This window comes from Callospermophilus lateralis, chromosome 2, assembly GCF_048772815.1.
Source record: "Callospermophilus lateralis isolate mCalLat2 chromosome 2, mCalLat2.hap1, whole genome shotgun sequence".
In the NCBI taxonomy this organism is placed as follows: Eukaryota; Metazoa; Chordata; class Mammalia; order Rodentia; family Sciuridae; genus Callospermophilus; species Callospermophilus lateralis.
The window spans coordinates 65,332,506-65,356,437 of NC_135306.1; the positions used below are offsets into that span (position 1 = coordinate 65,332,506).

At 36.4% G+C, this 23,932-nt stretch overlaps 1 long non-coding RNA gene across 1 annotated transcript in view; it reads left to right on the forward strand.

Annotated features, from left to right (window-relative positions):
* The first annotated feature begins 246 nt into the window (after nt 1–246).
* The window catches only part of LOC143641426 (uncharacterized), a 29,555-nt gene continuing 5,869 nt past the window's right edge, over nt 247–23,932 (forward strand). Inside the window, exons 1-2 of the long non-coding RNA XR_013155335.1 lie at nt 247–456; nt 590–646. This is a non-coding gene — a long non-coding RNA (uncharacterized LOC143641426). The remainder of the gene's footprint in view (nt 457–589; nt 647–23,932) is intronic.

The window sequence follows — 23,932 nt, forward strand, 5'->3', positions numbered from 1 at the left end:
CTTTATTTTCTTTGCCAGATATGCTTCTGGTTCTCATGGTTTCGAGATAATGTGGAATTTTTATACACCAAAATAAAATAAAATAAAATCTGTGTCGTTTTTCTTAGGCACAGTTCAGCTCAGTTGCTGCAAACAAGAGCACACACACATCAACAGTCATTACCTCCCCCACAGGTCATGTGATTTGGTTCTCTGGGGGTTGGCGCGGACACAGGCAGTCTATGCACCTCTCTATCTCTTAGGCTGTTCATGAAAGGTGACTTTCTGGAGCTGTTCGTGAAAAGCTCTGCCATTTTGATAAGTCAGGCAGAATGCAAATAGCATGCAGGCAAGTAGGAGAGACAGTGAAATATCAAGCCAGGAATGGTAGATTCAAAATTTGTAAAGAGGTGCACCTGTCTACCAGGGAAGACTCAGCTGATCACAAAGTTCTGGAAAAAAAAAAATGCTGCAGGGGTAGGTAAATGACATTCAGGAGAAGGCTTATTATGTCTTGGAAGAGGGTTTTCTCTGTGAAGGTAGATCATTTTCAAATTTTGTTTATTGTCATGTATATGTGTAAATAATGTTATTTTTTTCTCTTTTTCAGCAAGTTTTGGCTCATCCACTTAATAGAACTGTATGATCTGGGGAAAGTTTCTTCAAGGTATTAATGGCATATAGTACTTAGAATTGTTCTGAGAGCTAAATGACATAATATATTTAAACAGTACAGAACTTGTTCAAGTCAAAAATATTAGTTGTTATTTCTGTCATCATAGTTATTCTAAGTATGCATAAGCCGCTTTTCATTTGAGCAGCTGCTAAAATTCTGCTTTCTCTCCAAATATCTTCAAGTCAACTCAACTCAATAAGCAGTTAGTGATCACTCAGTATATGCCAGGCACAGAGGAGACACTGGAAATACCACAAATACAACACTGACCTTGCCATTGAGCAGTTTATCTTCTAGCAGGGAAGGCAAACCCATAAATTAATTGCAGTCATGTACCACCTAACAATCTAAGGACATTTTGGTCAATAATGTCAGACCCATATTTGGTAGTGGGTTCATAAGATTATAATAGAGCTGACCATATTTTTGTGTCTTGTTCAATTTCTTTTATCAGTGTTTTACAGTTTTCAGTGTAGAGATCTTTCATCTCTTTGGATCAACTTATTCCCAGTATTTTATTTTATTTTTTGTGACTATCGTAAATGAGATTGTTTTCTTGATTTCTTTTTCAGATAATTGGCTATTGGCCTATTCAAACTGATTTTTGTATGTTGATTTTGTGGCCTGTAACTTTACTGAATTCATGTATTAGTTCTAATAGATTGGTGAAGTTTTGGGGCGTTCTTTCTATATGATCATGTCATTTGAAAACCAATGACAATTTTGCTTCCTCATCTTCCACTTGAATTTCTTTCTTTCTTTTTCTTGGCTGGTTGCTCTGGCTAGGACACTCCATACTATATTGAATGAAAGTGTCGAAAAGTGGAATTCCTTGTCTTAATCTGAATTTTAGAGAGAAAGCTTTCAGCTTTTCCCCATTCAGTAATGATGTTAGCTGTGAGATTTTTATATATGATATTCATTTTAATGTTGAGGTATGTTCCTTCAATTCATTCAGACTTTGTATCATAACAGGATATTGAATTTTATCACGTTTTTCTGGTTTAATGAGATGATCATGTGGTTTTCTCTTTCTTAATGTTGATATGGTGTACCACATGGATTTGTATAAGTTGAGTCATCTTTGCATTCTTGGGAGAAATCCCATTTGATCATAGTGAATAACTTTTTTTCGGGGGGGCAGCTACCATGGATTGAATTCAGGGGCACTTTACCACTGACCCCACCCCAGCCCTATTTTGTATTTTATTTAGAGATAGGGTCTCACTGAGTTGCTTAGTGCCTTGCTTTTGCTGAAGCTGGCCTTGAACTCACAATCTTCCTGTCCCAGCCTGTGAGTAACTTTTTTTTTTAATGTGCTATTGGACTCAGTGTGCTAGTATTTTGTTGAAAAATTTTTGCAACTATTTTCATCAGTGATATTGGCCTATAGGGTTGTTTTTTATTGTGTCCTTGTCTGATTTCAGTGTCAGGGTAATGCTAGTCTTATGAAATAGATTTGGAATAATTTCCTTCTCCTCAATGTTTTAGAATAATTTTTAAAAGGATTGATTTTAGTTCTTTAAATTTAAATTTTTGGTAAAATTCAACAGTCAAGCCATCTGATTGGAATTTTATTTGTTATTGATTCAGTCTTGTTTCTCATTATTGGTGTTTTTGGATTTTCTGTTTCTTCATGATTCAATTTTAGTAAGGTATGTATATGTTCTGAAATTTGTACATTTTTTTCTTTTCTAAGTTATCAAATTTGTTGGCATATAGCTGTTCATATTGGCTCTAGTGATCCTCTGTGTTTCTGTTGTGTCTCCTTTTTTGTCTCTGATTGTATTTGAGATTTTTTTCTCTCTCTCTTTTTGTTTAGTTACTCTAACAGTATCAATTTTTTTGTTTGTTAAAAAACTCAATTTTATTGATGTCTTGTGTTATTTTTAGTCTATTTCATTTACTTCTATGCTGATTTTTCTTATTTCTTTTCTTTCACTAATTTTGTGTTTGGTTTGTTCTTGATTTTCTCCTTCTTTGAAGTGCAGTGATAGGTTGTTTGAGATCTTTCTGCTTTTTTCAATGGAGGTGGATTTTTGCTATAAACTTCCCTCTCAGAACTGCTTTTGCTTTATCTCAAAGTTTTGGTATGTCATGATTCTGTTTTCATTTATTTCAAGAAGTTTTTAAATTCTCCTCAATTTCTTCATTGATTCATTGGGTGCTCAGGAGTATGTTGTTTATTTTCTATGTATTTGTATAATTTCTAAAATCTTTCTTGTTATTGATTTCTTATTTTATTGCATTGTGGTCAAGAAAAGATATTTAATATGACTTAGGTTTTTAGAATTTGTTGAAATCAGTATGTTGAAGAGATACATTTATTCCTGAGTTTGTTGTAGCACTATTCACAGTAGTCAAGAAATGAAAACAACCTTAGTTAGTGTCCATTAACTGATGAATGGATAAAGGAAGTGTGGTAGGTGGTAGATATACACAATGGAAAACTATTTAGCTAAAAAGAGGAATTTAATTTTTTTATTTGCAACAGCATAAAGTGGAAGTGGAGGTTGTTACGTCAAGTGAAATAAGATAGGAATAGAAAAACAGATACCAAACGATCTTATTCATACATGAAATTAAAAAAAAATTTGATCTCACAGAAGTCGAGGGTAGAATGGTAATTACCATGAAGCTAGGGAGAGTACCTGAAAGAGAGATGGGGTAAAGTTGGTTAAAGGGTACTAAGGGTAGTTAGGAAAAATAAATTCTGGTGTTTTATTCTATAGTTGGTAATGATAGACAGTGACATTGTACTGTATATTTTCTAAAAACTTGAAAGGGTTTTGAATGTATTTACCACAAAGAATGTAGGAAGGAGATCATAGATTTGAGCATTACACAATGTATACATGTACTGAAGCCTAACATGGCACTCTATAAGTGTGGGCAATTTTTATATGTCAAAAAATGAATTCGTGCTGGGGGTGATTGTGCATCCCTGTAATCTCAGCTATTCGGGTTGCTAAGGTGGGAAGATCATGAGTTCAAGGCCAGCCTGTGCAATATACTGAGACACTGTCTCAAATTAATTAATTAATGAATTAAGAGATTTAATGGAACCGAGGAGTTCCTATCACCTGCTGAGCACATAGGCATTGTAACACCATCATCGTGCAATGCATTGCCTATGTGTTTCTGGCAATGTAAAACCTACTATGCTGCAAGTTGTATAAGACACAGCACATGTGGTTATGTATAGTAGTATTACTGAATAGTAAATGACTTTGTTAATGGTTTATGTATTTTCTGTATTATACATTCTATCATTGCTTTAGAGCATACTCCTACTTATAAAAATAAGTTTACTATAAAAATGATATGCTGTGTAACTCTGGCAGCAGCCTCATAAATCTGGTGTTTACCAGGTCTCTGGATTGCATCATTTTCTTTTGTTTGATTTAACTCATCTTATTCATTGTGGCTCCAGGAGACACAAACACACACACACACCACTAGCCTAGGAATGAGGTAGGCAGGCTGAATTATTTAGGTTTGTCTAGGTATACTCTGTAATGTTCTCATGATGAAATCACCCAGTGATACATTTCTCAGCATTGTCAAGTGACATGGGGAACAAGGATTGATGCACAGAAATTTTTGAGAGTTTCTAAGGATAAGAAATAGTGTTTCTATGATTAAACTCACTCCACAAAGGAAGAGGAGTGGAGGCACCACAGAAGTCCTCTGTCAGAGGCTTCTAAAGACTCACGAGGACTGTTGCAATGTAGGAATGAAGTATTGCTACGTGGCAAAGCATGGATGGTCCTTGAAAACAATATGCCAAGAAAAGAAGGCAGATGTGAAAGACCAGATGTTGCATTATTTCATTTATATGAAAGACCTAGAACAGGCAAATCCATTGATATAGTAGATTAGTATTATTATAGGAGTTGGGGATATTGGGGGAAGGAATGGGAAGTGACTGCTGTTGAGTATGGGGTTACTTTTGGGGAGTGATAGAAGTCTTCTAAAATTAGATGCTGATGCTGTCTTAGCACATCTGTGAGTATATTTAAAATTGTTGAGTCATTTACTTTGAAAGGGTGAATTTTATGAGATGTGAATTTTATCTCAATAAAACTGTCATTTAAAAAATTAGTTGTTGCATTTAGTTGTTACGTCGCTTCAACCTCCTTGGAATGATTATTTAATCTTTCTTGATTTTATTTTATTGACCTTGGTGCTTTTGAAAATTATAGGCCAGTTCTTTTGTGGATTGTTCCTCAGGTTTAGTTTGGTGTTTCTTCATGGTTGGATTCAGGTTATATATATTTGCCAAAAATATCACAGATGAAGTACTGTGTTCTCATTGTATCTTATAGAGTGGTACACAATTTTAGTTTGTCCAGTTACTGGTTAACTCAACTAAGATACTGTATATCAGTTTTCTCTCTTTTAAAGTTGTTCTTTTTCCCTTTGAAATCATTTTAATTTTGTGAAAAGTTACATTGAGACTGTATAAATATCTCATTCTTTATCAAATATTTACTTATTTGTTTATGTCAGAATGAACCCAGGCTTTCATATCTAAGTGTCATGCTATGATGTATTATTAAAATCATTTTGCTGTTCAAATTATCCCAGATTTGGCTAGTAGGAGCCCCTTAAAGCTGACTTCTATGTCTTTCTGGTATGTCCCTTCATTCTCTGAACACTTCCTTACTCTCTGTTACAAGAAGATGCTCTAATTTCATCTGTACTTTGTCTGCCCAGTTCTATAACTTGTTATTTTTACAAGAAACTCAGCTTCCTTTTAATGGAGAATGATATTTAGAAACCAAGATTTGATTTCTAAGGTATGGTCACTGGTCTTTTGGGTGTTACTGCTTCCAGGTCCCTCCTACTGGACTAAGCTGGAGAATAGACGTATGTTTATGTGTATGTACATGCACATATTTATGTCTGTGATTCTCTACATTTTCTGTCTACTGTCCACACATCCATCCAACAAACCATCCAGTTTTCTCCTTTCCATGTTTGTAACTCCCTTTTCTGAGAGCAAGAAATCTGATTTCCATTACCCTCAAGATAGTTATTTATATGACCACACCTTTATATAAACTCATCTTCCATCTATTCTCACGCTACTCAAATTCCAGCACATGCTACTCTTTCTTGGACTTACCTAATGGTTTCAGGACTGAACTGATCAAAAAGGAATGGGGGTAGGAGGAAAACAAGGAGAAAGTTGTTTTTCTTTTGACTTATAATTCAGTGAAATATGCTAATTTCATATATTGACTTGTCCTTGAATTTTGCTATGTGGTGTCCTTTGGTTTTTCTATTTTTTTAAAATTTTTTTTGACAAGCTAATTTATTTTGCTGACATAAAAAAGCTTTGGAATGCTAGAGATTTTCTTAGACATTCCTTTAATTTTATTCTCTTTGATTTCCATGGGAGGAATACAAGGCTTTCTCCTGACTTCTTGGCATTTTTTTAAGTGTCTTTGATTTTTGAAATGCCATAAGAAAGACGGCTATATTTTCAGTCATGGAAATTATTGACATGATTCAGAAGCAAGACATATAAGATACCTACTTTCAGTGGTGAAGTCTGACTCTTGGAAAAGTCATATTTATATAACTTGATGAGTTTTTTCATAGAAACAGAAAAGAGATTTCTAATATTTCCTGGGATTTCATAAAGAACACATGAAAGGAAACCAAATAGCATTTGTTCTTTCAGTATTGGATAGAACCAACCTTAAAGAATAATTCATAAATAACCAATAACAATCCCATTATCATTCAACACCTTTGCATCTAGCCTAACCCAACTGAATTTCTTTGAGTCCTTAAGAAAGTTAATTGAAGAGATAAATCTGTTCTGGAAAGTATTTATATTTTAAAAAGAGGTAGAATTTGAGGAAGTGCCATGTAGATATATATCATTCTATAAATCATGATTATCATTAGTGACCTAAAACTTAGAGCAAGTCATATAGTTAAATAATGTCCATAGTTTTACATTTGAGAACAGCCCTTGTCCTCCCACTTGATCATTGCTACACTTTCTTAGGGTCTTTGGGCTTTTTAACTTGGTCACTCCTGGATTTTTTTTTCTACCAGTTCTAAAAGCACAATAAAAATGATAGCTAGAGGAAAAATGCTGATACTTTTTGGTTGCAAGGCTTACATATATTGTAGCATAACCAGTTTGCTATCGGGGAACTGTGCCCTTCAGTGAATTACATGCTTCAATTATATCAGTATCCCTGGTACTGAGAAGGGTGGGGGGAATAACCCAATTTAAAAAATAAAGAACTCTGAAAACAAAGAACAAATAGCATTTTGGAAACATGTTTGTTCATATAGGTCACATTCATTGCAGGTCTGCATTAACCAGAGCCTGTGATTAGAATAGCCATTTATTAATTCATTCATTCAACAAATATTTATTGAAATCCTTCCATGTGATGGACACTGTGCTAGGTAAGTGTGTTACTAAGAAAGGCAAACATGGTCTTTGCTGACAAATGCTTAACTGGCTTTCTAGGAGGAAAAATTCAGATTTTTAGTATTTTTCAATTTCTGTGGTATAAATACTCCTGTTGTACCCAATTTCAAGCCATCAATGTACTGCAGAATGAGAAGAAGTGGGGATAATCAGGAGTTGCAAGTCAATCCAAGAGCTTATGGTCAAGTTGGGGAGCTATACACTTAAAAATTACTTCAAGGACTGGGGCTATAGCTCAGTGGTAGAGCACTTGCTGTTTTGCACCTGTGAGGCACTGGGTTTGATCCTCAGCACCACATAAAAATAAATAAAGATATCGTGTACATCTACAACTAAAAAAATATTTTAAAAAATTACTTTAATAAATTATAACTTCAAATTGTGATGGGGCTGTGAAACAGGAGCCTGTGGCATTATGATGGAATGTAGAAACAGGACTATACACTAGATTGTGGACATGTTGGAAGTATTCCCTGGGCAACTGATATTTAGAAATTAAGGTATAAAAGGAGATTACCAGATGAAGGAAGAACATTTTAGACAGATGTTAGGGCTCATGAAAAGGCTCTGTGGTAGGAGGGAAGTTGGTGAATTTGAAGAAAATTAAAGGGTTTGTAGCTGAAATATGACAGGAAGAGGAACATATGAGTTTGAAGACAAAAAATGAACCATCTGTGGTTTATCAACTATGATAAAATAGAGATTTCTATCCTAAATAAAGGGGTTGTCCATTAAAGAACTTTAAGCCTTAGAGTAAAATGATGAAAATTGTACTTTTAAAAGGTCATTCTAGCTACAACATGGAAAGGGGGTTTCAGTTGACCTGGGTGGCAAGCTGGGAGGGAAACAGCAGCGTCTTACATAGTCTATGTACAAGATGCCTATAAATTAGACCAGGGTCTTGGCAATAAAAATGGAGAGAAGCAGAGAAATTCCAGAGATATTTTTGACTTTAAATTGAGTTAATAGGGGCTAGTATTTAATGTATTACCCAATCTGAGTTTTGCACCCTTGTTGGATTGGGGTACCAGAAAGCATGAGAACATCATTATGTGTGGGGCAGGTCATAAATATTGGAATCTTGGGCTTTGTTATGATTTGGATGTGAGGTGTCCCTCAAAAGCTATGTGTGAAACAATACAAGAAGGTTTAGATGAGAAATGATTAGGTTATGAGAGCCTTAACCTAACCAGTGAATTAATCCCCTGATAGGATTAACTGAGGGTAACTGAAGGTAGGTAGGGTGTGGCTGGAGGAGATGGGTCATTGGGGTATATATTTTGTATCTAGGGAGTGGAGTCTCTCTCTCTGCTTTCTGAGCATCGTGAGCTACTTTCCTCCACCACACTTTTCCACCATGATGTTCAGCCTCACCTCAAGCCCCAAGGAATGGAGCCAGCTGTCTATGAATTGAGACCTCTAAAATTGTGAGCCCCAATAACCACTTTTTCTCCTCTAAAATTGTTCTGGTCAGATCTTTTCATCACAACAGTGAAAAAGCTGACTAAAACAGGCTTGATGAGTTGGAAACATCTTTGAGACATCCAAGTGGTTATATGGGTCTAGAACTCAGAATAGAAGTCTGGTCTAGAGTATACATTTTGGAGTGATTTATATGCAGATGTGTTTGAGCCACCTGGTGTCATGAACCTTGCTCTTCAGACAGCAGACATCTTTTCTGCACATACCCAGTGGTTTAACTGTTGTTTTTCCCTGAAAGGTCTTTTTTATCTATATAGGGGCCTAGTAATGCATCCTGCCTGCTTCAACAATGTTTGGAGAATATAGGATATGTTTTATTTATTTCTAAATTTGTTTTATGAGCTCTTTTTCCTTAAAGATTTCCCTAAACTTTAATAGGCAATGTACTAAATGAAATAGTGCATGTAAAGTAGTTGGCACATAACATATATGTGTTATCTAGCATGTAAAGGATAAATATAGTGTATAACTGGTGCACAATTAGAACTAAAAGATGGTGACTGTTATCATTATAATCATCTTCCTCTTTTGATCTCAATTTCCTAATTTTATTATGAATAGGCTTACATTAACAATGAATTGAAAAGAAATGTATGATATATATGGCAAATTTCTAAGATTCATACTTAGGGTGTGTGTGTATGCGTGTGTAAGGGTATAGAGAAGTCAAGAATGGTCTGAAAGGATACGTGCTAGATCTCATACGGTTATTCCAGAAAGATGTTCATTTAGAGGGAGTTAGGCAACAAAGCAGTATGTTTTTGCTGAAAGTTTGTACAGTTTGAATTTTCATGAGTGTGTATTCCTTTCTTCATTTTTTTAAAAAAGAATTCACATGGCACAAGTTGAACAAGCAAAGCTCACACATGGTGCCGGTCAAATAGTGTCACCCAAAGCATTGTTTTTCCAAGGCAATAATTATAAGAGAGTCAGATACATGAATCATTGTAGAGAATATCACTGCTAAATGATTGTTAAATTGTTTTCCTGGTTAAAAGTGACTTAAACTGTTGATAGAAGATCAAACAGAATTAAGACACTAGATATGTATTTCTGTTGCTACAAAACAAACCACTCAAATGAATGGCTCAAAAAATAACATATATTTTACTCATAGGTTTGTAGTTTGATAGAGACATGGGAGGGCCATTTTTTTAGATATGAAAACGGAAATTTTATTCTGAATATCAATGTTGCTTTGCAATTTTTAGTGATTACCTTAGTTTAAAATATAGACAAAAATGAGTCAGTCATAAAGACTGGCACAACACTGTACAGTTTGGCATTTTCTTTTTTTTTTAAATTAATTTTTTATTTATATATGACAACAGAATGCATTATAATTCTTATTACACATATACAGCATATAAAATTTTTCATATCTCTGGTTGTATACAAAGTATATTGACACCAATTTGTGTCTTCATACATGTACTTTGGATAATAATGTCCATCACATTCCACTATCATTGCTAACCCCCTGCCCCCTCCCTTCCCCTCCCACCCCTCTGCCCTATCTAGAGTTCGTCTATTCCTCCCATGTTCCCCCTCCCTACCCCACTAGTTTCTGCATTCTACTTGACATCACTGGAGTGACTAGAAGGCTGAAGCAGGGAATCATCTGCAACCAACACTCATGTGTCTGAAGGTTGATGCTGGCTGTTGGCTGGGACCACCTAGTGGTGGCCCTTCCATGTGGCTGCTTGTCTTTCTCACAATATGATAGCTGAGTTCCAATGGTGAGTGTCCCAAGAGAGAACCAGGTGGAACTTCTACCAACTTTCAAGACCTAATCTTAGAAGTCACCAAGCATTACTTCTTCTACATTCTGATAGTGTAGTCACAAAGCATTCCCCAGTTTCAGGGAGAGGAAAAAGGACTCTACTTCTTGATTGACAAGTAACAAGTTCTCGAAGTGGGGAGGCCAAGTGGGGAGGGCCATGTGGAATCAGAAATATTAATGTGGTCATTTTTTGGAAAATATAAACTGCCACAATAAGTCCTTTCCTTTCTGATGTTATCCATGTCCCAGATCTGAAGTGAAAATTTGGAAAATTAGCCAGATTTTCTGTTTCCATAGCCAGATGTGAGAATTACAACTTCACTTTTATTCCACAATCACATGCATGAATTATGAGAGTTGTAATTTCTTATGTAAGAAACCAAAGGGTTTTTTTAAAAATTTAATTGTATTTTTTTAACATTTATTTTTTAGTTGTAGTTGGACCCAATACCTTTATTTATTTATTTTTATGTAATGCTGAGGATTGAACCCAGGGCCTAGGCAAGTGCTAAGCGGATAAGCCACAACCCCAGCCCATTTAATTGTATTTTTAACTTATACATAAAACATAAAATATTATATGTTTATGAGATAATGCAATATTTTTATTCATTTATACATTATGTAATGTTTAAGTCAGGTTGAACATACCGGTCTTCTTCACCATTTATCATTTCTTTATGATAAAAACAATATTCAAACTCCTTCTAGCTTTTGAAATATATAGTACATTATCATTAATCATTGTCATCCTATGGGGCAACAGCACATCAGGACTTCTCAATCCTATCTTTCTATAACTTAGTGCCCATTGATCAACCTCTTCCCATTCCTCCCTCCCCAGACCTAGGAATTTTAATATTATAGCATTATCTTTCTCAGGCCTACCACAGCCATGATTTTAAAATTATATTTCCTATACCACCAAATTTATCTTAACCCAAAAGGCAAATTGACACATTCCAGGGATAGGGAAAGTCTGCTGATACCCAGTCTGATGCAGAAGCAGGTAGGTTTGTACTCTGTTTTTGTTTCTCAGCTTGCTTTTCAAACAGAAAAAGAGAGCATAGAATGAAAATTCATGGCTCATGAAAATGAATGCTTTGTGATGGAATTTCAAATAGTCCTCTTAGATGTACATGGGTGTCCTTCTTATCTACCAGCCTATCTTTATACAAGGTGGTGTCAAGCTTAAGATATTGTTTGAGAGTCAGACACATTCTCTTTTATTTATTTATTGGGTTTGAATCAAGGTATTCATTTGTATCCCTGCTGTCCTTTCTTCCAACTGAGGTAATAGGCATAGACCATTGTTAACAGGAGACTAATCACTGAGTATTTATCGATTACCTGTAAAGCTATGCTCAAAGGATTGTCAGAAAACATCCAATTAACGAGTTTACTAGATTCAAATTTCCTTTTATTTTATGGTGTGAATTCTTAGCCCCAAACAAGCTATAAATTACACCTCCTGCGATTCTAGCTTTATAAAACATTATTATAATTTTTGATTTCTCTGAACATAAGCAAATTCTCATTTGAGAAATTAGGTTGTTATGTAACAGAAACCTTAAAAAGTAAGCTATTTTGGTACATTGATCATGTAAAACAAATTTACTATGTAAAATAAATAAAAGCAGGAGGATTGCAAGTTAGATGCCAACCTAGGCAACTTAGTGTGACTCTGTCTCAAAATAAAGATTAAAAAGGAATGAGAATGTAGCTCAGGGGTTAAATGCTTCCGTAGCAAGTATGAAGTCCTGGGTTCAATTCCTAGTATGGAAAAACAAAATCAAAGACAACTTATTTTAAAAACCCAGTTTCACACTGTCTTTGAAAATGTGAAAAAAAACCCCAGTTTTTGTTCATGGTTATATAAATCAGTTATATTGAATTTTAATAAAGTTTTCCTCCCAAGTGTTTTCTGAGTAGACTGAAGATTGAAACTTTGAGCAGTTTGCTTTCCCCAGAACTAGAGTGTCAAAATAGCAAAAGGAGTACATGGACAAGCCTGTATGTTCCCTGAAATTGTTAGCAGAAATGGAATCCAAATATGGAGGGCCTGCATGTAAATATGCATCAACTAGAGATATTTTCCAGTGTTCCCAGCTCAGGCATTTAATTGTAAAAACTCACCAGTTAATATAGTCGACCTGGCTGTTCTTCAGCTTGCCTAGGGGAGACTTTATAAAATACAGTCTTGAGCCCTATGCCACAAAGATGCTGAGTCACAGGCCAAATGTGAAGCCAGGAAATCTATATTTTTCTAAAGTTCCCCTTATAATTCTGGGTATCAGCCCAGTGTGGGAACAACTGAACTAGAACATTTGCTAACCCTTAAAATAATTTTTGTGGTGTAAGATCTTCTGCCTTGATAGAAGTTTCTGTAATTTAGGACAAAGTGAAATGTTTGAATTTCTATCCTTGTTATATTTTACAATAGGAATGCAGATTTACACTAAACTTTTATATAATGGCTCACTTTATGTGACACAGTCACATCAATGTTTATAGCAGCTCAACTCGCAATAGCTAAAATATGGAACCAACTTAGGTGCCCTTCAACAGACGAATGGATAAAGAAAATGTGGTATATATACACAATGGAGTATTACTCAGTCTTACAGAAGAATGAAATTATGGCATTTACTGGTAAATAGATGGAACTGCAGAATCATGCTAAGCGAAATAAGCCAATCCCCAAAAAACAAAGGCTGAATGTTTTCTTTGATATGTGGATGCTAATTCACAATCGGGGGTATAGGGGAGAATAGTTACTTTGTATTAAGTAGAGGGGAGGTGAAGGGAGGAGAGAGGGTAGGGATAGTAGAAAGAATCAAGCATTATTACCCTATGTACATATATGACTACATGACCAGTGTGATTCTACAGCATGTAAACCAGAATATTGTCAAAATTCATTCTACTGTCATGTATAACTAATTAGAACAAATTTTTAAAAATTAGGAAAGGAATTCCATTCCATAAATCTCATCATTATTTCCCTCTTGAGTTTTTGTTTTGACTGAAATGTATTTCACATGTAAATATATTATGTTTCATAATAATGATAATAATTATTGTGGTGATTTGGTCATGAATTTTCTTTAATAACCCCAGGCCCCTTGCACTAGACATAAAACAAATTAACCATTACCCATAATTCGTATAGTTAGACATCCGTTGCAAAAGTGGAAATTGTTGTATAGAGCTACAAAAAAAAAAAAAAAAGCCATAATAAGATGTCCCCAGGTAAAAGAGTAGATAAAAGTTATTTTCACATAGAGGAAACTAAATGAACAAAGTTATAGATACTTGAAATTGCATGGCACATCTAAGGATCATAAGCAGCTCAGTGTAGCCAGGGTATAAAATATCTGGCAAATATTCATGGATTGAACGATTCAAACATCAGCTATGGGGGCAAAAATTTCTCTCTTGTTGGACACCCAATCCTCTGGAGTGACTTTTTGAGGAAATGTGTTAAGATGGCTTCTGAAGCTAAATCCAACTCTAGAGTTGTTTAAAGCTCAGATGAGAGCACATAAGGAGGCGACAGGTTATCAGTGCCACGTATTTTATCTCTCTAGTCCATGTGATGTAAATTTTTATATGCATTCTTGATCTTAATGTTTTCTTTCATACAATATATATGTGTGTGTGTGTGTGTGTGTATATGCATGTATCAGTGTGTGTGAGTGTGTGTGAGTGTGTGTGTGTGTGTGTGTGTGTGTGTGTTTTCAATATCTTTGCCTGGCTTTTGGTTCTCATTGTGCTATCTTGGAATATATGCTGAGAATCCTTGAAGAGTTTTTGCAATGTTTATTCTTTGCTTTTGGCTGTCCTCTTAATTCTATTTGTGAGCACTGTGGCAGGATGGTGCTAGAAGTTAGTGAAGGGGCAAAAAACATGAAGTACATCCCCAGGCTCACTTCTGAGTTTCTGAATCAGCCATCAGGTCAAGGGATGTCAGACTGATGGACTGTCAATCTGATTTTCTGCACTCACAGATTTCCATTTGAAAGCTGATGGGACACTGGCGTATTTTTCTCCACAAGAAATAGAACTCAAGTGGAACCTAGATCTTTTTTCAGTTTTTACTAGGAAAGCACGTACTGATTATCAAAGCACTCACACTTTATGTACATATATTGATTCATGTAGTAATTTTTCATTTTACTAGTTTCAGAAAGCCAAATACTTTAAGTGGTTTAAGGTAATTTTTAAAATGTACTTTTTACTTCTTTAAATATATAATTTAAGTGAAGCCTTCTTTTGTTTTTGCCATTATATTTTATTTATGTCTAGAAATATCATTTGGACATAATATCAGTCCATAAATACCAATTGGAAGATTTATTTTTTTTCCCAAGATTTTATGTGTCTTCAATTTTACTAAGTCATTCTTTGGGTCACATTGTCATTTCTGTGAACATTTCATGTGGCGTTTCTTGCCTGTTCCATCTCCCACTTCCCCCCTGCACCTCTAAAGCCTACCCCTAGCACCCAAAGGCTATTATTAAATCTATGTTGCTTCTTGGTCATTTTAGAATTGAGGACGTATAGGAAGTAAATGTTTGGAGGATGGACAGCTCTCATTGACTTTGCAGAATGGAAGGAATGAGAACATTTTCTGACTAAATAAGACAGAAAAAGAAAACCTTTGAAATTTTCCATTGTAAAGTGGGGACATATCCATCTCCTTCTTCCCCTTCAGTTTGAATGTGGCTGTATATGCCTGACACTTGGGAATTTGAAAAGACTTTTCTGCAATGGCTAAAGTAGCATGAAAAACCCTATCAGGTACCTTAAAAATCACTTCATCTCCAAGATTTCAGAATTATTTTAGTGAGCTGATAAAGTCAATTAGTCATCAGTGCTAGAGGAAATGATTTTCCTTTTACCTAGAGATTATATTAAATACATTAGAATTTTAGAATATTAAATTTAAGGAAAATTTTAAATCTTGTCCAGCCAGATCACAGTCTTGGATCTGGGACTTTGTTCTCTAAGGGGACATTGTCCTCCTTCTAGCTTGGGCTCTGTTTAGTAATTCCTCAGCCTGATGATTATGAGAAGTTCTTGGACACTTTCTGTTCATTACTTTTGACCTTAATATAGCAGTATTTAAGCCAACTGTGATTTTATATTGCTATAGATACTTTGCTTAGCAAATTACAGGAGATATTTGAGGATCAGGCAGATTCCAGTTCAAGCTTCAGTACTGCTTCCTCTTAGCTTATTCAAACCATTCAAAAAATGATCAGTATAAATGATGTTCGTGCATGTAGAACGTGTGAGCAGGAGCCAGGACACTGAGCAGACGTTGCTGAGCAAAATAGACCCAGCTTCTGCTCTCAAAAAGCTCAGCTCATGAGAATACATGAGAATGAGTTACCAATTACAAAACCAAGATGATTCTGTGATAGAGATAACCCCGCCTTGGAGAAGGGGCAGCCTGGGCAGGTAAGCCTCTCAGAGTAACCACATCCACGCTGAGATAAGAACAATTAGCAGTTAGGAGATAGTTGGGGTGCCTCCACTTGCTTTGCTGTAAAATGGGGACATATCCACTTGATGGGTTATAGTAAGAAACAGAGACAATGAGAGTGATACACCAGGGCTGCAAAAATCTTCCAAATGGTATTTATGGACTGGTATTATGTCCAAATGGCCATTCAGTGTAGGGCCAGTAAGCACAAATGGAATAAGTACCACTCTAGGCAATGGAGTTCAGAAATGAGCAGGACACTATCCCCATTCTCCTCGATCTCAGAGGCCAGAAGTCTAGCTATAGCTCCCTGTGCACTGCTATTATTGTACTTGCTTGTTTATGTGTCTGAATCTCAAGATCACTGGCTTAATGCGGCCAGGAGCATTTCCCTCTTGCTCACTGGTGTATCCTCAATGCTCAGCAGTTCCTAGGGTCTACTTTTACTAGTTGTCTTTCCTTCTGCACTTGGGTCTACCATATTTTCTTTCCCTCAACTTTTCAGTTTACACCTGCCAACTTTCAAAGGCCAGCACCTATAATTCGCCTCAATGTTTTCTCTGGTTTCTGAGGCCCACTGAGCTCACAGAAGAGGGAGGGAGGCTGGAGGCCTGAGGCAATTAAGCCTGACCCCCCAGCTGTTCTCAGTAGTGTCAGGTAGCAGGGGGTGGGTGGTACGCAGGCTTCCTGGCCCCTTGGGGAGAACAACTCCTCTGAGGTCTCCCAGTGGTATTTAGCTCTAGTCATCCATAGTGAAAACTTACTATCCACAGGCTGTTTTCTCTCTGATCTTACTTCCCTTGTTTCCCTTTCTCTCATTTCCTGGGATTTCACTTCCCCAAAACTACTTATATTTGAATCCTTATCTCAGCATCTGCTCAAACTAAAATATCCCCTCTGCATTTAAATCCCCATCTGGTATTTAGGGAATGTTGCTTCCTATGACAAGCCCATCTCCCATGATGGGGGACTGAAACTGTCACTTAATGTGCATCGCCACCTCTCCTTGAAGCCAGGGTTAGGCACATCACCTGTACTGCAACAATCAGATGTATCCATGCTAGTCTCTAAATTGGAAGCTAATATCATAAAGAGGCAGGAAACGCCCAGAATTGATTCTGTTGACAGATGATGGCAGAGACCACAATTTCAATGGTAGCTTCCAGAATCTAGAGTCAAAAGCACCTGTGTACAATCCTCGACAGTAAGCATGGTGGTGATAGTGACTTCATGGAAAAGTTCTGCTTGGAGATTTTTTTGGGGCAGTGTTCTTCCTCTTTCTCTGCTACTGGTACCGTGGTCCTCTTAGAGATTCTTAAAGCTTTCTGATATCTTTTGTAATAAATTTATTTCCTGCTAAAATGTCAGGGTTGGTTTCTATAGCTTGTAACTGAGAATGCTGTTTGTGTCCCTCAGGATCCAGCCAGGAAAATAGCCCTCTAGGTCTTTCAAACAGATGGGTATATAATATAGATAGTTGGTTAAAAGGGTGATGGGAAATCTGAGAATCCAGAAGGAGCGATGAGGGGACCAGAGGTTAGTGACAACTAGAAGATGATATCTCCCTGGGGCTGGGAGGATAGTAAAGAAAGTGTGTCATTGGAACCCATTGTCTGACCCCCAGAATCATGACAGGACCTGTCTGGACAGGGTTGTAAAGTAACCAGAAGCTAACAGATCATTAGGGGAAGAGCCAGAAATAGACCCCAAAGCCAACAGGCATTTAGCATGCACATATAATAGGAGCTCAAATACATTTTTGGAATAAAGAGAATCAGGAAGAGGGCTGGGACCATCACCTTATGTTATACCAACTCTTAAGGGATTGGGGAATGAGAGGATTTCCCCTAAGGAGAAGCGATTAGGGAGGAGACAGAAGTAGTGTCCTGGCTGCCACAGCTCAAATGCAATCAAATCGGTCAGACTCCTAACTGAATTTCCACCCACTAGATCTCTGAATTATTCAGTGAGTCTAGACAAGAGACAGAACACTTATCCATGAGCTTTGGGTATCACAGCTTCTAATCCAGGCTATTCCCTGGGTAACTTGGGTTATTAAGTGAGGATAACGGTGCTTGCCAATTTTAGTTGGGCAAGGTGAGAAGCAATGAATAAAGAAGATTTTTTAAATACTTGGCAAAACAGAAAAATGTGTTGCAGCAGGAATCTTAATTGATAAACTAGAAATAAGCACATTCACTCTCACGTTTGAATCATGAACTCTTCTACATGGCTTACAGGGATAAAGGGATGCATTGTTTTTATTAGCTCTGGCTCTGCCTCACTGTGTGAGAGAAAACAAAGATCTGTGTTTGGGGTTTATCAGAAGGAACATGGTATAAAAGGAAGGGAATAGATTTTTTTCTTTCCTCATTTATTTTCACTTTTTAAATTATCATTTACTCTTTTAACTTGACAAATAAAAATTGTATGTATTTATGATGTATAATATATTTGAAATAGCTATACATTGTGGAAAGGCTCAATCAAGATAATCAAATACTTGTTTTTTGTGTGGTAGGAACACAGCTGTACTCTCTTATTCATTTTTAAGTACACACAGCATTGTGGTTAGCCATAGTCACCATGTTGTGCAGGGGATCTCTTGAATTTATTCCTTCTACCAAACTGAAATGTATGTTATGGCCAATATCTCCCCAAACTCTTCTCCCTCTCCTTAGCCCCTGGTACCCACCCCTCAAAATCTGTGCTTCTGCAAGTTTGAGCTTTTTGGATTCCATTTATATGTGAGATCACATGATATTTGTCTTTATATGCTGGGCTTATTCACTTTGCATACATTATCCTTATTGTGTTTCAAATGACAGAATTTCCTCTTTTTTTTTTTTTTTTTTTTGCGGGGATGGGGGTTGTCACCAGGGATTGAACTTGGGGCACTCAACCACTGAGCCACATCCCCAGCCCTGTTTTTGTATTTTATTTAGAGATAGAGTCTCATTGAATTGCTTAGTGCCTTTCAATTGCTGAGGCTGGCTTTAGAACTTGCAATCCTCCTGCCTCAGCCTTCTGAGCCACTGGGATTACAGGTGTGCATCACACCCCTTGGCCTTCCATCTCTCTCTCTCTCTCTCTCTCTCTCTTTTTTGAGACCGAGTAACTTTTTACTGTGTATATGTGCCACACTTTTTTATCCACTTGTCTGTCGATGAACTCTTAGGTCGATTCCATCTCTTGGCTATTGTGAACAATGTTGTAATGAACACAAGAGTGCAGATATCAAAATCAGCATAGATTTAAGATTCAGAAAGATTCCATGTTCATCTCAGCTCTACTACTTGTTAGCCTGGTGATTTAGACATATTGTAAACTGATTTTCAATTTTTTCATGTTTAAAATGAATATCATAATAATGCCTTGCTTAGAATTATGAAAAAATTCTGTGATTGTGTAATCAAAGTAAAACAATGCTCAGCACAGGACGGCACTCGGCAAAATAGAAAATAAATATCTGCTTCCTTCCTCAGTCTCCTTTGCTTTTTACAATAACTCTATCCTAGGGGAGAAAAGTGAGAACATAAACCAAATAATTTTCTAGGAGAACTGGCTAACATGAATTGGTTTTGTAGAGAAATGCTCAAAGAAACTAAGCCCCCAAACTCAGTGCTCCTGCTTATTGTTGAAAGCATCAAAATTCATGGGAACTATACATTTAAGATAATTTACTCATAATTTCACATGAAAAAAAATTCATCTTCATTTATTTTGCTTCTTACAAAAGCTTCACTTCCCATCACCATCAATGTCCATTGGCTTATATTTTGCAGGATCTGATTCTCAGGTAGTTTCTTAGTGTTTCTGTGTCCCAAGCCAGGTGTCCAGGGACTGTTTCATATTGCTTCTTCTGAACACAGCTGGAAACATGATCATCTCCAGGCCCAGCACCAGAGGCCTCTGCTAAGGGTTGGCAGCAACAAGAAGAGTGTTGTCATGTTACAATAAACAACACCAAGACCCCTGGGTCTCCCTCTGGATTTCTGGAGCAGCTGTCTCTCGTTTTGTTATTGAAATTTCAGCTCTTTCATTGAAATCCAAACACATCTGTCCCCCAGGCAGGGAAGTGCCTAATGAAGGGGCTTCCTCCAAGCCAGCTGATCTTGTGGCTTAAGACAGAGTGGGCCCTGAGTACCTCCAACCCGCCTGCCTAGGGATGAGCACCCGCCCTGGAGATGAATCACTGATGGAGAAAAGTGCCTTTGACACTGAGTGTTCACAGTCATGGGGATGTTCACAGCTGGGCTTGGCTTTGAATGGGCACAGGGGACTCAGGCACAATCAGACTCCCTTCAGCTTTCTCCTCACATGGACAACTTGTATGTCTTCTTCTCATCCTTCAGATTGTTCTTTGGCAGAATCCATTTAATTTCAGAGAACAGCAGAGGTTATTTGTTCCTTTATTTATATGTCAGTTGCCTGCTTTTAAATATCTGTTTTGTATCAGGACTGGACTTCCTACTTCAAAAGTATAATAATTTCAGACCAAAATTTATTTTTTGTCTTTTTCCTTTAAAGATTGATTGTATTATTAAGGCAATTTAACTCATGTTTGGGTGACAGAAGTAAAAAAGAAAAAAAACAGAATAGAAAAAAATTTTCCCTTCCTCATAATTAGGCTTTGCCTCCGGGTCCCTTTTCCATACAGGAAGGAAAACTTCCAAGGAAACGGGGAGCTGTGTTATGGGCCTATGAAACGGAATACTTGAAGAGGGCAGTTCTTCACTTCCTGGGATTATTTCCCAGTAGTGCAAAATCTATGATGGACAGGTAGTTCCACCAACCCTGACCTTGAGGCCTCTCTTGGAACTTTTTTGCTGTGGAATTACTGCAGGAACACCTGATCCTCCCATATCCACACTTTCTTCTTTATTATTTTATTTATTATTTGGCAACCAAATGACCACAATTAGCCAAGTTCTGCTCTTTCAGCACAAACTTCAAACTTATTTAGCTATTCTTTTAACATGTAATTCCACATTCTAAATAGAATGCTACCTCTATTCACTTCCTCTTAGGCTAGATAAAGATTTCTCTCTTCATTCTTGGACCCTTCCTGCATTTTAATTTTCAATATTACATTATTCTGACAATGAAAATATTTACTACTGAGCCAAGAGACATGCTACTATTGCAAGTCTTTTCTTATTCAATTATTATCTTTCCAAGAACTGATAATTTTCTTGTTTGAAAGATGTACTCTGTTTTCTCTGTATATGTTACATTGTATCAGCTTTTGCAACTGCTTATAATATTCAGCATATTAAATATAGTGATGTATTTAATCAACGTATTTAATTAATCTCTGAGGTTAACTCTATGATGTATAGTTTATAGAGGGGAAACACAAGCACAGAGCAGTGCATTGGCTCATATAAGATAATAAAAGCAGGACTAGAACTGGAATGTGTGGCACCCAAACTGTGTGGCTTCTGCCTTCATGCTCTCAAGTACAAGCAATATGGCCTCTTGATATATAACTGCCTACACTAGTGAATCTACTAGATAACGCAATCAGTTGGGGTTGGTTTATTTATTTATTTTTGGTACTGGGGATTGAACTTAGGGGTGCTTAATCACTGAGCCGTATCTTCAGCTCTTTTTATTTTGAGACAGGGTTGAGAGAAAGAACCTTTCTCCTGTCTGTCTCTGCCCTTGGGTTATATCTGGATTGCTTGTTTTCTAATCCTTAGCACCGTTATCCTACTAAGACTCATTTTCATTATTGTGCAGGGTATTTCTTTCATCTTCCTCCTGTGTGTCTTCTAAATAACATTTCTTCTTTCCTGATTTATCTCATTGCTCACTTCAGATGAGGTCCATCTTGTAGAAACTTAAGTGGTGCATGGGTGGCAAAGTGTTTTTAGATCTTAAATGTCAGAAAATGTTTGTATTCTCCATTGATAGCGTGAGTGAGGTATTCACTGCCATTCTTATAACTTGACCATTTATACGTAAATGTGCTCAGCCTTCTCTGTGTGTTTTCTCCCCTCTTGAAACAGCCCATACTATTCAAGGCACTGTTTTCAGCACATTAAATGGTGCTGAAATTTAATGTTTCCTTTCTTGAAAACTTTTATTTCTCCCTGGTGTACTGCAAGTTTACAGAAATCATGGGTCTTTTCTCCTTTATTATGTTGGTGCTCAATAGGATTTTTCAATTTGGAGACTTATGTGCTTCAGAAAAATGTTTCTGTAATTGTGCTTTTTACATTTTTCTCTTTCTGAATCTTATTGGTAGGATGTTGGAATTTCTGCATTGGCCCTCTAGTCTCATATCTTCTACTTCTTAAAAAAAAAAGATTATGAGACGTTTTCATAGTTGTATTTCCCAAATTTTACACACACACACACACATACACACACACACACACTTCAGCTATCATATTAAATTTCTAAAAACCCTCAATTTTTTCTAATAACAATCTCTTCTTATTCCTTTTTCTTAATAGCATCTTACCCTTATTTTAAGGGTAGGTAATTCATCTTATTTCTCTGGGTAAAGTTTGATTATAGATTTCTTTTTTCTGGTGTGGGGTGTGTGTGTGTGTGTGTGTGTGTGTGTGTGTGTGTGTGTCCTTTCTTCTGCGTTGGTTGATGTTTGTATCTTTTATGTTAAAGGCTTTCCTTACATGTCACATTGTCCTAGGCTATCTGTTCATATTTTAACAGGTTTTAAAATGCTGATAGAAGATGGGAGTGGTGGCACATGCCTGTCATCCTAGCAACTCAGGAGGCTGAGGCAGCCTCAGCAATTTAGTGAGGCCCTAAGCAATCTCCCTGGTACCAAAACAAACAAACAAACAAACAAAATTGCTGATAGAATTTCTATGCACTTGGCTTGTCCACTCTAAGGTACACTGTCGAATATTTGGGTAAGGAATTGGGTTTTTTAATTCAGAAATTCCTAAACGTTAGTAACTATAGGTCTTTTCTCTAGGAACATGAGGTACTTTTTTGCATAAATTTTATAAAATATTGGATAAGATTTAGACATATTATATCATAGCAATACAAACCACTTAAAATTTAATGTTATAGATACTTCAATTCCTAGGACCCTGCTATCTCTATAATAGCGTTCTATCTCCCAGTCATATTAGTCTGTCTCCTTTTCTCTCCCCACTACTGAACTGTTTTTCACTTTTTTTTAATGTTATTTGCCCTAGGCCTTGCTGTTTTTTTTTTTAAATTCTAATTTGTTATATATGACAGCAGAATGCATTACAATTCATATTACACATATAGATCACAATTTTTCATATCTCTGGTTGTATACAAGGTATATTCACACCATTTGTGTCTTCATGCATGTACTTAGGATAATGATGTCCATCTCATTCCACCATCTTTTTTACCCCCTTGCACCTCTCTTCCCCTCCCTCCCCTTAGCCCTATCTAGAGTTCATCTAATCTTCCCATGCTCCTGCTCTAGGTTCATGCTGACTCATGTCCTCAGAGTTCTTTCTCTATCCCTAATAAGCTACACTGATTCTTGTCCTAAATGAAGATGGTTCTATCAAACAGAACCATTGTTCAGTGTGTCATATACTCAAACATCAGCTGTTGAGATCATGACTCTAATAGTTATATGATGGCTATTGTTAAACTTAACTGCTGGACTGGTACCAATTTACATATAATTCTTACTTTCTGGTGATGTGCAGTTTTACGTGTAGATTCATTCTGCTCATTAAGATAATTACATTTCGGGACTGGGGTTTTGGCTCAGCAGTAGAGTGCTTGCCTAGCACATGTGAGGCTCTACTTGATCCTCAGCACCACACAAAAATAAATAAATAAAATAAAGGTATTATGTCCAACTACAACTAAAAATATTTTTTTAAAAAAAGATAATTACATTTACCTTGAAGTACTTCAATCTACTTGCCTTAATGACTGCTAAAACTGAATGTTTATTTGCCTTCATATTGCATATACTTGAGATTTTCTGCATCTTAGAACAGTCACATAATCCTGTCTTTCAATTTTATTTTCTACACTCTTGGATATACTAATTATTAAGGGCTTTTTCCCAAGTCCTTA